The sequence below is a fragment of the Saimiri boliviensis genome, chromosome 4 (assembly GCF_048565385.1).
Source record: "Saimiri boliviensis isolate mSaiBol1 chromosome 4, mSaiBol1.pri, whole genome shotgun sequence".
NCBI classification, from domain to species: domain Eukaryota; kingdom Metazoa; phylum Chordata; class Mammalia; order Primates; family Cebidae; genus Saimiri; species Saimiri boliviensis.
In genome coordinates, this window is record NC_133452.1 from 112,377,230 (window position 1) to 112,389,727 (window position 12,498).

The 12,498-nt window shown below is 38.2% G+C and overlaps 1 pseudogene; it reads right to left on the minus strand.

Moving 5' to 3' along the window:
• Positions 1–11,616: 11,616 nt before the first annotated feature.
• LOC101043090 (small ribosomal subunit protein uS8-like) lies at positions 11,617–12,082 on the minus strand (annotated as a pseudogene).
• Between the last annotated feature and the right edge of the window lie 416 nt (positions 12,083–12,498).

Below are 12,498 nucleotides of genomic sequence, written 5' to 3' on the forward strand. Positions count from 1 at the left end.
TGTTTATACTACCCCAAACAATCTAAAGATTCAATGTAATTCTTATCAATACCAATGACATTCTTCACAGATATAGAAAAAAACAATGCTAAAATGTATATGGAACTATGAAAGGCCTGGAATAGCCAAAGCTATTCTAAGCAAAAGAACAAAACTAGAGAATCACAATACTTGGGGTCAAATTATACTACAGAGATTGAGTAATCAAAACAGCATGGTACTGGCATAAAAGCAGACATATTGACAAATGAGACAAAATAGAGAACCCAGAAACAAATTCATACACCTACGGTGAACTCATTTTTGACAAAAGCGCCAAGAACATACACTGGAGAAAAGATAGCCTCTTTAATAAATGGTGTTGGGAAAACTGGATAACCATGTGCAGAAGAATGAAACTGGACCCCTATTTTTCACCATATAAAAAAATCAAAATGAATTAAAGATTTAAATCTAAGTACTCTCGTGATTGTTGTAGCACTATTCCCTATAGCCAAGATTTGAAAGCAACCTAAGTGTCCATCAACAGATGAATGGATAAAGAATGTACAGGTACACAGTGGAGTACTGTTCAGCTATAAAAAAGAGTGAGATCCTGTCATTGGCAACAACATGGATAGAACTGGAGATCATTAGGTTAAGTGAAATAAGCCAGGCATAGTTAGACAAACTCTGATATTCTCACCTAGGTATGGGATCTAAATATTTAAACAGTTGAACTCAAGAACATAGAATGTACAAAGACGGTTACCAGAAGCTGGGAAGGGTGGTGTGGGAGTGAGGGGCAGGGATGGTTAATGTGTCCAATAAAAGATAGAATAAAGAAGATCTAGTATTTGATAGCACAAAAGGGTGACCATAGTCAATAATAATTTAACTGTACATTTTAAAGTAACTGAAAAAAGTATAATTGGATAGTCTGTAGCAATAGAATAAATGCTTGAGGGGATTGATGCCCCATTCTCCAAAATGTGATTATTATGCAGTGCATTCTGGTATTAAAAAACCTCATGTAACTCATGCATATCTACACCTACTATATACCCATAAAAATTAAAAAGTAAAAAATTAAAAACAAAACTAAAAAACTACTCATGCCTTTCTGTATGTCTTAATTTGATCTCAAAATATTTGTTTACTGTTGTTTAGACATCTTCTGGAAGTGTTAGTATAAGACAGTGGAATTTTTAAAAAGCAATCTAAAACATGCTATGAAATAAAAATGACTACAAAATCCAAATTTTAAAACAATGAAAACTATTCTAAAATACAGAATATAGAAGTGTTTAGTAAAAGTTATTCTATAAATAAGTGGAACTAGGACAAACTGGGAAATCCAACTAGTGAATTGTTCTGGTCTTGAGAATGGGATTTACCATGTATTATAAAATGAATGTTTGTGTTCCCTCTGATTCATATATTGAAATCCTAACCCTTGAAGTGATGATATTAGGATATGAGGGCTTGCGGGTGAATAGATCATGAGGGTAGGGTCCTGATGAATGCAATTTGCTCTTATAAGAAGAAACACAACAGCTTGCTCTCTACTATGTGAGAATACTGCAAGAAGGTGCCATCTGCAAATCAGGAAGGTGCCCTCACCAGACATCAGATTTGCTAGCATCTTGATCTTGGACTTCCCAACCTTCAAAACTATAAGAAATAAATGTTTGTTGTTTAAGCTGTCCAGTTCATGGTGATTTGTTATAGCAGACTGAACTGAAACATCCTAAAAATTCACTGTGGAGTCAGTTTGCCATGATCTGATGCATGCTTCCAAGGCAAAACCCCTCACTGATTTTGAGAAGCATGTGCTCGTACATGGAACAGAAGGCCATGCATGCCTTTTGTCTCATACTCCAGCAAAGTGTTCTCTGTACTTCCCAGTCATTGTATGACCTGCTCAGCTTCAACTCCCATTTGCTAGAGCTGGCTGAAGTATTTAACTTAGTTGCAGTCCAAACAAACTGTTTCTCATTGCTCTAAGTTTGACTGTGATGCTTGCAGGGTTTATACGTATACCCCCAGGGCCAGACGCTATCAAGGTAGAGATAGACTAAGGCTAGTGCCTCATGAACCACACAGTTAGTCAGCAAAGAGTTGTAAAATACATAAAGGCAGCAATATGGTAGGGGGAAAGGTCAGAAAATACTGCAAAAAGAGTTAGCATTGGAAGAGTAGGTGGAGATGTGCAGAACAATCTGGGGAGTGGAAACAGGCACTAGAACATGAAATGTGAGCTTGGGGAAAGTGCAAGGTAAAAACGAGAGAGTAGATGGCTGGTGGTGTTAATCAGAATATAAGGTTGCAAATGTTCAGATCCTAGTTTGTTTTACCCTTTGTCTTCCTTTGTGTTTTCATTAGTATTTGCTCTGTGTCTCCCATCAATTAATGCAGTGCCTAGTAGAGAGACAGAGATTTCTGCTTCCTTTATTTTTTCCTGTCAGTCATCAGACAAATATTTGTTGGATCCTGATGAAGTTCACAGAATCATGTTAAACTGAAATGGTTTGATAAGAAGTTCCACACAATGTGTAAGCAAACCTCTATGTAACTCTTTGATCACAACAATAAATTTTAAAATATGAAGATCCCATTACTATTTAAATAATTTATGCATTTTTTAAAAAAAAATAAATGTTGTATATGTTTAAGCTCTACAACATGATGTTCTGGGATACACATAAATAGTAATAAGACTACTGAAGTGAAGCAAATTCACATATATCCATGGCCTCACATAGTTTCCCATTTTGTGTGTGTGTTACAAGAGCTACAAAATCTACTGATTTAGTATGAATCCCAAATACAGTACAGTTTTATGATAGTTTTCGTGTTGTCCATTGGATTGCTAGACTTGTTCGTCCTGTGTCATCTACTTTGTATCTTCTGACTTGAATCTCCACACTTCCTTCCCCAACCCTGTTAGTTTGGTTCGCTATATCTGTAACTATTTTTAAATAAAAGTAATTAAAAATATTTTGCTGATAGCATAATAGCATGTAAATATTTTTATAATTCTAAATTTTGAAGCCTCTTGATTTTTCAGGGCAGAGAATATTTATAATTTTAGAGTATCTTTTGTTACCCAACTCCATCATCACAGAACCTGTTATAAAATTTATCACAGTTTAGACTCAATAAATAAATGCTTTTCTTTGGCAATTTAATTATGATGGCATAAAAAGACACAGCATAATATATATATATATATATTTACATATATATATATTTTTTTTTCAGGAAAATGTAGTAGGTACATCACATTTCAATAAATGGCATAATGGGAACAAAATATGTAACATGTCCCTAGTTTGACTGCTTTTGTAATGTACCTCTCTTTACTTGGCTTTTTTTTTTTTTGGTAAATTTAGATTCTTTATGTATCAATTACAATTGATGGATGGTGTGTCACCGCTTTAAAAATAGTCCAAAAGATGGCTTATGACCAAATGTTTATTATTCTATAACTTTTGGAAAATAATCAAAGTATTTTTTAAACTAAGTTTGTCAATGAAATGTAAATTAATTTCACATTATTTAAAATGAATGCCGTGGAAATTATTGCTCAGATGCAGTTTTTTTGATTTTCTAAAAAAGAATTACAATTCACAAAAGACCTAAGTATGCCAACTCTTATGGAAGGATTTAAGTAAGTGGATTTATAGAAGAGTAGTGAACAGTATTTTAGCTGAAGGATTGGACATATTAAAAATTTTCAGAATTAAAGGACAAGAGAATCTGATTCATCCAGATACAAATTCTCAGCATGTCAGAGTTAGTGGTTCTTATTTAATTCAGAGTTACTGTTTTTAATATAAATGAGGTTTCCAGCAGTTCTAGTGGGGAGCATGTAATAGCCAATGTAAACTCGTGCCCACTGTTGAGGCCAGGAGCCAGGCAGGATGAAAGAATTGAGAAGAAGTGTGAACTCCTGCAACTCAGACTAATAGCCAGCTAAATCTGAGGCTTAATTAATCCATGTATTTATACTATATTATTACAAAATGGTAGTTGGAAATCTGAGGGTAAAAGTGGAACTACTTTTTGCAAATCCATCTGGAGATTGTTAAATATAACTTACTGATTTTTTAACATGAACATTTTTTCTTGTTCTCCTGCCTCCTTGGAAATATAAACTTTTATGCCTGATTGCTGGTACTCTAGTTGCTGTCAACTTCTATCCTTCTACAACTGGTGTCCTATTATGATGTTTTTTTTAAAAAAGCTCACAAAAGATTAAAAAACAAAAACAAAAACAAAAAACCAGCTAACACAATATATTCGTTAGCAAAGGAAAAAAATGTTATGTACTAGATGGGAAGTAGAAAAGATTTTATTATTATTATTATTATTATTATTATTATTATTATTTAGAGACAGAACCTTGCTCTGTTATGCAAGCTGAAGTACAATTACATTATCATAGCTCAATGCAGCCTTGAGCTTCTGGGCTCAAGCAATCCTCCCATCTCAGCCTCCTAATTAGCGAGGACTACAGTTGTGTACCATCACATCTGGCTAATATTTAAATTTTTGTAGAGACTATGTTTCCCAGGCTGTCCTTGAATGCCTCACCTCAAACAGTTCTCTTATCTTGGCCTCTGAAAGCACTGGGGGATTTTATTTATTTATTTATTTATTTATTTATTTATATTGCATTTTAGGTTTTGGGGTACATGTGATGAACATGCAAGATTGTTGCACATGGCAGTGTGCTTTGCTTCCTTCCGTCCCCTCACCTGTATCTGTCATTTCTCCCCATGCTATCTCTTCCCACCTCCCCACCCCCTGCCCCTCCCCCATTTCCCCCCAACGGATCCCAGTGTGTAGTGCTCCCCTCCCTGTGTCCATGCGTTCTCATTGTTCAACACCCGACTATGAGCGAGAATATACGGTGTTTGATTTTCTGCTCTTGTGTCAGTTTGCTGAGAATAATGGTTTCCAGGTTCATCCATGTCCCTACAAAGGACGTGAACTCATCGTTTTTGATGGCTGCATAATATTCCATGGTGTATATGTACCACATTTTCCCTATCCAGTCTATCATCGTTGGGCATTTGGGTTGGTTCCAGGTCTTTGCTACTGTAAACAGTGCTGCAATGAACATTCGTGTGCATGTGTCCTTGTAGTAGAATGATTTATAATCCTTTGGATATATACCCAGTAATGGGATTACTGGGTCAAATGGGATTTCTATTTTTAGGTCCTTGAGGAATCGCCACACTGTCTTCCACAATGGTTGAATTAATTTACATTCCCACCAACAGTGTAAAAGTGTTCCTATTTCTCCACATCCTCTCCAGCATCTGTTGTTTCCCGATTTTTTAATGATCGCCATTCTAACTGGTGTGAGATGGTATCTCAATGTGGTTTTGATTTGCATTTCTCTGATGACCAGTGATGATGAGCATTTTTTCATATGTTTGTTGGCCTCCCGTATGTCTTCTTTTGTAAAGTATCTGTTCATATCCTTTGCCCATTTTTGAATGGGCTTGTTTGTTTTTTTCTTGTAGATCTGCTTTAGTTCTTCGTAAATTCTGGATATCAGCCCCTTGTCAGATGGGTAGACTGCAAAAATTTTTTCCCATTCTGTTGGTTGCCGATTCACTCTACTGACTGTTTCTTTTGCCGTGCGGAAGCTGTGGAGTTTGATTAGGTCCCATTTGTCTATTTTGGCTTTTGTTGCCATTGCTTTTGGCGTTTTGGTCATGAAGTCCTTGCCTACACCTATGTCCTGAATGGTTTTGCCTAGATTTTCTTGTAAGGTTTTTATGGTATTAGGTCTGATGTTTAAGTCTTTAATCCATCTGGAGTTAATTTTGGTGTAAGGTGTCAGGAAGGGGTCCTGTTTCTGCTTTCTGCACATGGCTAGCCAGTTTTCCCAACACCATTTATTAAACAGGGAATCCTTTCCCCATTGCTTGTTTTTGTCAGGTTTGTCGAAGATCAGATGGTTGTGGGTATGTTGTATTTCCTCTGAGGCCTCTGTTCTGTTCCATTGGTCTATATCTCTGTTTTGGTACCAGTACCATGCTGTTTTGATTACCGTAGCCTTGTAGTATAGTTTGAAGTCCGGTAGTGTGATGCCTCCTGCTTTGTTCTTTTTGCTTAGAATTGACTTGGCTATGCAGGCTCTCTTTTGGTTCCATATGAAGTTTAAGGTGTTTTTTTCCAGTTCTGTGAAGAAGGTCATTGGTAGCTTGATGGGAATAGCGTTGAATCTGTAAATTACTTTGGGCAGTATGGCCATTTTCACGATGTTGATTCTTCCTAACCATGAACATGGAATGTTTCTCCATCTGTTTGTATCCTCTCTTATTTCGTTGAGCAATGGCTTGTAGTTCTCCTTGAAGAGGTCCTTTACGTTCCTTGTTAGTTGTATTCCTAGGTACTTTATTCTCTTTGTAGCAATTGTGAATGGCAGTTCGTTCTTGATTTGGCTCTCTTGAAGTCTATTACTGGTGTATAGGAATGCTTGTGATTTTTGCATGTTGATTTTGTATCCTGAGACTTTGCTGAAGTTGTTTATCAGTTTCAGGAGATTTTGGGCTGAGATGATGGGGTCTTCCAGATATACAATCATGTCATCTGCAAATAGAGACAATTTGATTTCCTCCTTTCCAATTTGGATACCCTTTATTTCTTTTTCTTGCCTGATTGCTCTGGCTAGAACTTCCAGTACTATATTGAATAGGAGTGGTGAGAGAGGGCATCCTTGTCTAGTGCCAGATTTCAAAGGGAATGCTTCCAGTTTTTGCCCATTCAGTATGATATTGGCTGTTGGTTTGTTGTAAATAGCTTTTATTGTTTTGAGATACGTTCCGTCAATACCTAGTCTATTGAGGGTTTTTAGCATAAAGGGTTGTTGAATTTTGTCAAAAGCCTTCTCTGCATCAATCGAGATAATCATGTGGTTTTTGTCTTTGGTTCTGTTTATGTGGTGGATTACGTTTATGGACTTGCGTATGTTGAACCATCCTTGCATCCCCGGGATGAATCCTACTTGATCATGGTGGATGAGCTTTTTGATATGCTGTTGCAATCGGTTTGCCAGTATTTTATTGAAGATTTTTGCATCTATGTTCATCATGGATATTGGCCTGAAATTTTCTTTTCTTGTTGAGTCTCTGCCGGGTTTTGGTATCAGTATGATGTTTGTCTCGTAAAATGATTTGGGAAGGATTCCCTCTTTTTGGATTGTCTGGAATAGTTTCAGAAGGAATGGTATCAGCTCCTCCTTGTATGTCTGGTAGAATTCAGCTGTGAACCCATCTGGACCTGGGCTTTTTTTGGGTGGTAGGCTCTTTATTGCTGCCTCGACTTCAGACCATGTTATTGGTCTATTCAGGGTTTCGGCTTCTTCCAGGTTTAGGCTTGGGAGGTTGCAGGTGTCCAGGAATTTATCCATTTCTTCCAGGTTTACTAGTTTATGTGCATAGAGTTGTTTGTAATAATCTTTGATGATGGTTTGGATTTCTGTGGAATCTGTGGTGATATCACCTTTATCGTTTTTTATTGCATCAATTTGGTTATTCTCTCTTTTCTTTTTTATTAATCTGGCTAGTGGTCTGTCTATTTTGTTGATCTTTTCAAAAAACCAGCTCCTGGATTTATTGATTTTTTGAAGAGTTTTTTTGTGTCTCTATTTCCTTCAGTTCTGCTCTGATCTTAGTTATTTCCTGTCTTCTGCTAGGTTTTGAGTTTTTTTGATCTTGCTCCTCTAGCTCTTTCAATTTTGATGATAGGGTGTCAATTTTAGCTCTCTCCTTTCTTCTCATGTGGGCACTCATTGCTATATATTTTCCTCTAGAGACTGCTTTAAATGTGTCCCAGAGATTCTGGTATGTTGTGTCTTCGTTCTCATTGGTTTCGAAGAACATCTTTATTTCTGCCTTCATTTCATTGTTTATCCAGTCAACATTCAAGAGCAAGTTGTTCAGTTTCCATGAAGCTGTGTGGTTCTGAGTTAGTTTCTGCATTCTGAGTTCTAACTCGATTGCACTGTGGTCTGAGAGACTGTTTGTTATGATTTCTGTTCTTTTGCATTTGCTGAGGAGTGATTTATTGCCAATTATGTGGTCAATTTTAGAGTAGGTGTGATGTGGTGCTGAGAAGAATGTATATTCTGTGGATTTGGGGTGGAGAGTTCTGTAAATGTCTATTAGGTTTGCTTGTTCCAGGTCTGTATTCAGGTCCTGGATATCCTTGTTGATTTTCTGTCTGGTTGATCTGTCTAATATTGACAATGGGGTGTTAAAGTCTCCCACTATTATTGTGTGGGAGTCTAAGTCTCTTTGTAAGTCATTAAGAACTTGCCTTATGTATCTGGGTGCTCCTGTATTGGGTGCGTATATATTTAGGATCGTTAGCTCTTCTTGTTGCAGTGATCCTTTTACCATTATGTAATGTCCTTCTTTGTCTCTTTTGATCTTTGTTGCTTTAAAGTCTATTTTATCAGAGATGAGAATTGCTACTCCTGCCTTTTTTTGCTCTCCATTTGCTTGGTAGATCTTCCTCCGTCCCTTTATTTTGAGCCTTTGTGTATCCTTGCATGTAAGATGGGTTTCCTGGATACAGCACACTGATGGGTTTTGGCTTTTTATCCAATTTGCCAGTCTGTGTCTTTTGATTGGGGCATTTAGTCCATTGACATTTAGGGATAGTATTGTTATGTGTGAATTTGATACTGTCATTTTGATGCTACCTGGCTGTTTTGTTGGTTAGTTGATGCAGATTCTTGATTGTGTTGATGCTCTTTTACCATTTGGTGTGTTTTTGGAGTGGCTGGTATTGGTTATTCCTTTACATGTCTAGAGCCTCTTTCAGGAGTTCTTGTAGAGCAGGTTTGGTGGTGATGAAATCTCTGAGTGCTTTCTTGTTCACAAAGGATTTTATTTTTCCTTCACTTATGAAGCTTAGTTTGGCTGGATAGGAGATTCTGGGTTGAAAGTTCTTTTCTTTGAGGATGTTGAATATTGGCCCCCAATCTCTTCTGGCTTGTAGGGTTTCTGCTGAGAGATCTGCTGTGAGTCTAATGGGCTTCCCTTTGTGGGTAACCCGACCTTTCTCTCTGGCTGCCCTTAGCATTTTCTCTTTCATTTCAACCCTGGTGAATCTGATGATTATGTGCCTTGGGGTTGCTCTTCTTGAGGAATATCTCTGTGGTGTTCTCTGTATTTCCTGGATTTGAATATTGGTCTGCCTTGCTAGGTTAGGGAAGTTTTCCTGGATAATATCCTGAAGAGTATTTTCCAGCTTGGATTCATTCTCTTCATCACATTCAGGTACACCTATCAGACGTAGATTAGGTCTTTTCACATAGTCCCACATTTCTTGAAGATTTTGTTCATTCCTTTTTGGGCTTTTTTCTCTGTTCTTGCCTTCTTATTTCATTGAGTTGATCTTCGACCTCTGATATCCTTTCTTCTGCTTGGTCAATTCGGCTGTTGAAGCTTGTGCATGCTTCACGAAGTTCTCGTGTTGTGTTTTTCAGCTCCATCAATTCATTTATACTCCTCTCTATGCTGTCCATTCTCGTCAGCAGTTCGTCCAATCTTTTTTCAAGGTTCCTATTTTCTTTGCGATGGGTTAGAACATGTTCTTTTAGCTCATTGTAGTTTCTTACTACCCACCTTCTGAAGTCTGATTCTGTCATTTCATCACCCTCCTTCTCCATCCAGTCTGGTTCCCTTGCTGGTGAGGAGTTGTGATCCCTTTTAGGAGGAGAGGTGCTCTGGTTTCGGGAGTTTTCATCCTTTTTGCGCTGGTTTCTTCCCATTTTTGTGGGTTTATCCACCTGTTGTCTGTCTTTGTCCCAGGGAGTTGGAGCTTTATGAGTTTCCCTTGCACTACTGCCTTTTTTGATTTTTCTTTCAGGTCGGACCCGCCCAGCTAGCAGCACGCCTAGCCACTGCCTGCCGGCAGGGGCTTTGCTGAGCTGCTGTGGGCTCCGCCCAGCTGCCCTGTGCTCTTCCCTGTAGTCCTTTTTATAAGGGCATAGTTAGAACTGTCTTGGCAATGGTGGCCCCGCCTCTGTTATGGCGGACTCTCTCTGTTGTGGCAGGTTGCCTCGGCAACGGTAGCCTGCCTCCGTAGAGGTGGAGAGTCTCAGTAATGGCGGAAGCCCCTCCCCCACGGAGCCGGACCGTCCCGGTTCAGCTGTGCTTGGTTTGAAGGGCTCAACCCAGAGGGTTTCCAATTACTGTTTCTGTTTTCGTTGTTGTTGGGGGTGGAGGGGTGGGACCAACCAAGCCTGATCACCTGGCTCCCTGACTCAGAGTCTTTTCTTTTAAGTTGAAGGACCCCGCGTTCCGGTTGCTTGTTGAAAAGGCGCCGGGATCTCCCGTGCTGCGACTCACGGAGTCAGCTCGAACCGCGGCGCCGGCTCCTGGCGGATTTTTGCCTAGGAATCTCCTGGCCTGGCTCGCTATTTCAGATGAATGGGCTATTCTGCCGTCTCAAGGCTCTGCTCGCCAGCTAAGAGGGCTCCCAGACCAGTGGCTTTTGTATGGAGAACCGCAGCAACAGGGAGTGGTCACAGCAGCTGCGCGGGCGGAATCAGCCCCGCGGGGGCCAAAACAGCCGCACCGGCTGGGACTGTGACGCTGGCGACCCCTCTGCCTGGGTATCTCCTGGTCTGTGGGCAATAAGAGCTCGTCTGGAAATGCGGCATCCACTCACCCTCTGCACTTTCACTGGGAGCTGAAGTCCTGAGCTGTTCTTAGGCGGCCATCTTCCCAGCATTCCCCAGCACTGGGGGATTTTAAGTGTTTTTTTTTTTTTTTTTTCCTTTCTGTACTGAGTCTAAAGGAAAAATGTTTCATGAATACGTTGATAATAGATCATATTCAAAATGCAATTTTATTTTTGTCTGTTTCCTTTAATGTACATATTATTATCAAACTTAATTCTTGAGTCTTTCTGGCTCTTTGGAGAATATTTGCTTAAGAGATCTAATTGGTTCCTGACTGTCACTGAGTTTTTCGGGAGAGCTGGAGTCTTTCTTGTGGAAAAGTTTTTAATTATGAATTTAATTTCTGTGGTACATTCATGTTTATTCAGATTTTCTACTTCTTGTATAAATTTTGGTAGCTACTTTCCTATTTCTCTATTTCATCTAAGTGGTCAAATTTATTGGCCTGAAGTCATTCATAGTATTATTATCTTCTTAATGTTTGTAAGATATGTAGTGATGGTTCTCCTTTTTATTAATGATATTGACAGTTGTATCTTCTGTTCTTTTTTTCCTGAGCAGGCTTGTTAGTGGTTTATCGATTTTAGGAGTCTGTAGAAAAACCAATATTTGTTTTTGTTGATTTTTTCTTTGTTGTATTGTGTTTGCAGTTTTATTAATTTCTACTCTTTTTATCTTCTTCCTTTTACTTTCTTTGTTTTTTTTTTCTTATAACTTCTTGAGATGAGTAGTAGGTAAGTTTTTTTTTTTTTTTTTTTTTTTTTTTTTTTTTTTTGCCTTTTCTCCTTTTCAAATATATTAATTTTCTTTTAAAAAAGCAAGGCTTTAGGTACAGATCACAAGTTTTGGTATGATGTATTTCCAGTATCATTTAGTTCTAAGTTCTTTGTAATTTACTGTGATTTCTTCATTGACCCATGTTTGTTTGTTTGTTTGTTTTGTCCATGAGGCATTTTATTTGTAAATATATGCATTACACCCCTAGAAAAAGACTCCCAGGATTTTCCCTCCTGTGTGTTTTCGTCTTGCTTCTTCATGGTCCATGATGCCTGCTGAGGTTGTCAATACAATGAAACCAAACTGGCGGGATGGAAGCAGATTATTCTGCCATTTTTCTAGATCTTTGAGTTGCACATCAAATCTGGGGGCGGGCTGATCACACCACACTTGTTTAGCCTGCCTGTGAGGTTCACAACAATTTTCCCAGCTCTGTGATCGTCAGTGATTTCAAATTCGCCAATGTAACCATGCTTCATCATCACAGTGAGAAACCGGACGATGACTTTGGAGCACGGCCTAATAAGCACCTGGTGTTTGCCTCTCTTTTCTGCATTGTTGATGCTCTTGAGAGCATCAGCCAGGACATTCATGTGCACCATTGTGGCGGCACGGAAAGATGGCAGAAAGAGCTGACCCATGTTTTATTTAGTGCTTATTGAATCAAAATTTATTTAAAATTTCATTTTTCTCCTTTTTAGTTATGTGTATTTAGTAATATATCTTTTCATTTTTAACCCTAATATAAAACACGTTTTCAATTAATTTCTAGACATTATTATTGCTTTCTACTGACATACTGACTTATTTCTTCCTTAATAACCATACTTGTGGTGCAAATTATTTTCCTTTTGCCTGAGGAGCTCTTTTTTGCTTTTTTTGTTTTGTTTTGTCATAATATTTGAAGGGCATATTTTCAAATGTTTAGAATTTAAAATTGATAACAATTTTCTTTCAGCCCTTGGAAGTTATGATTACCTTATTTTCTGGCTTCCTTCCTTTTGTTTAGGAGTTAATTTTAAATC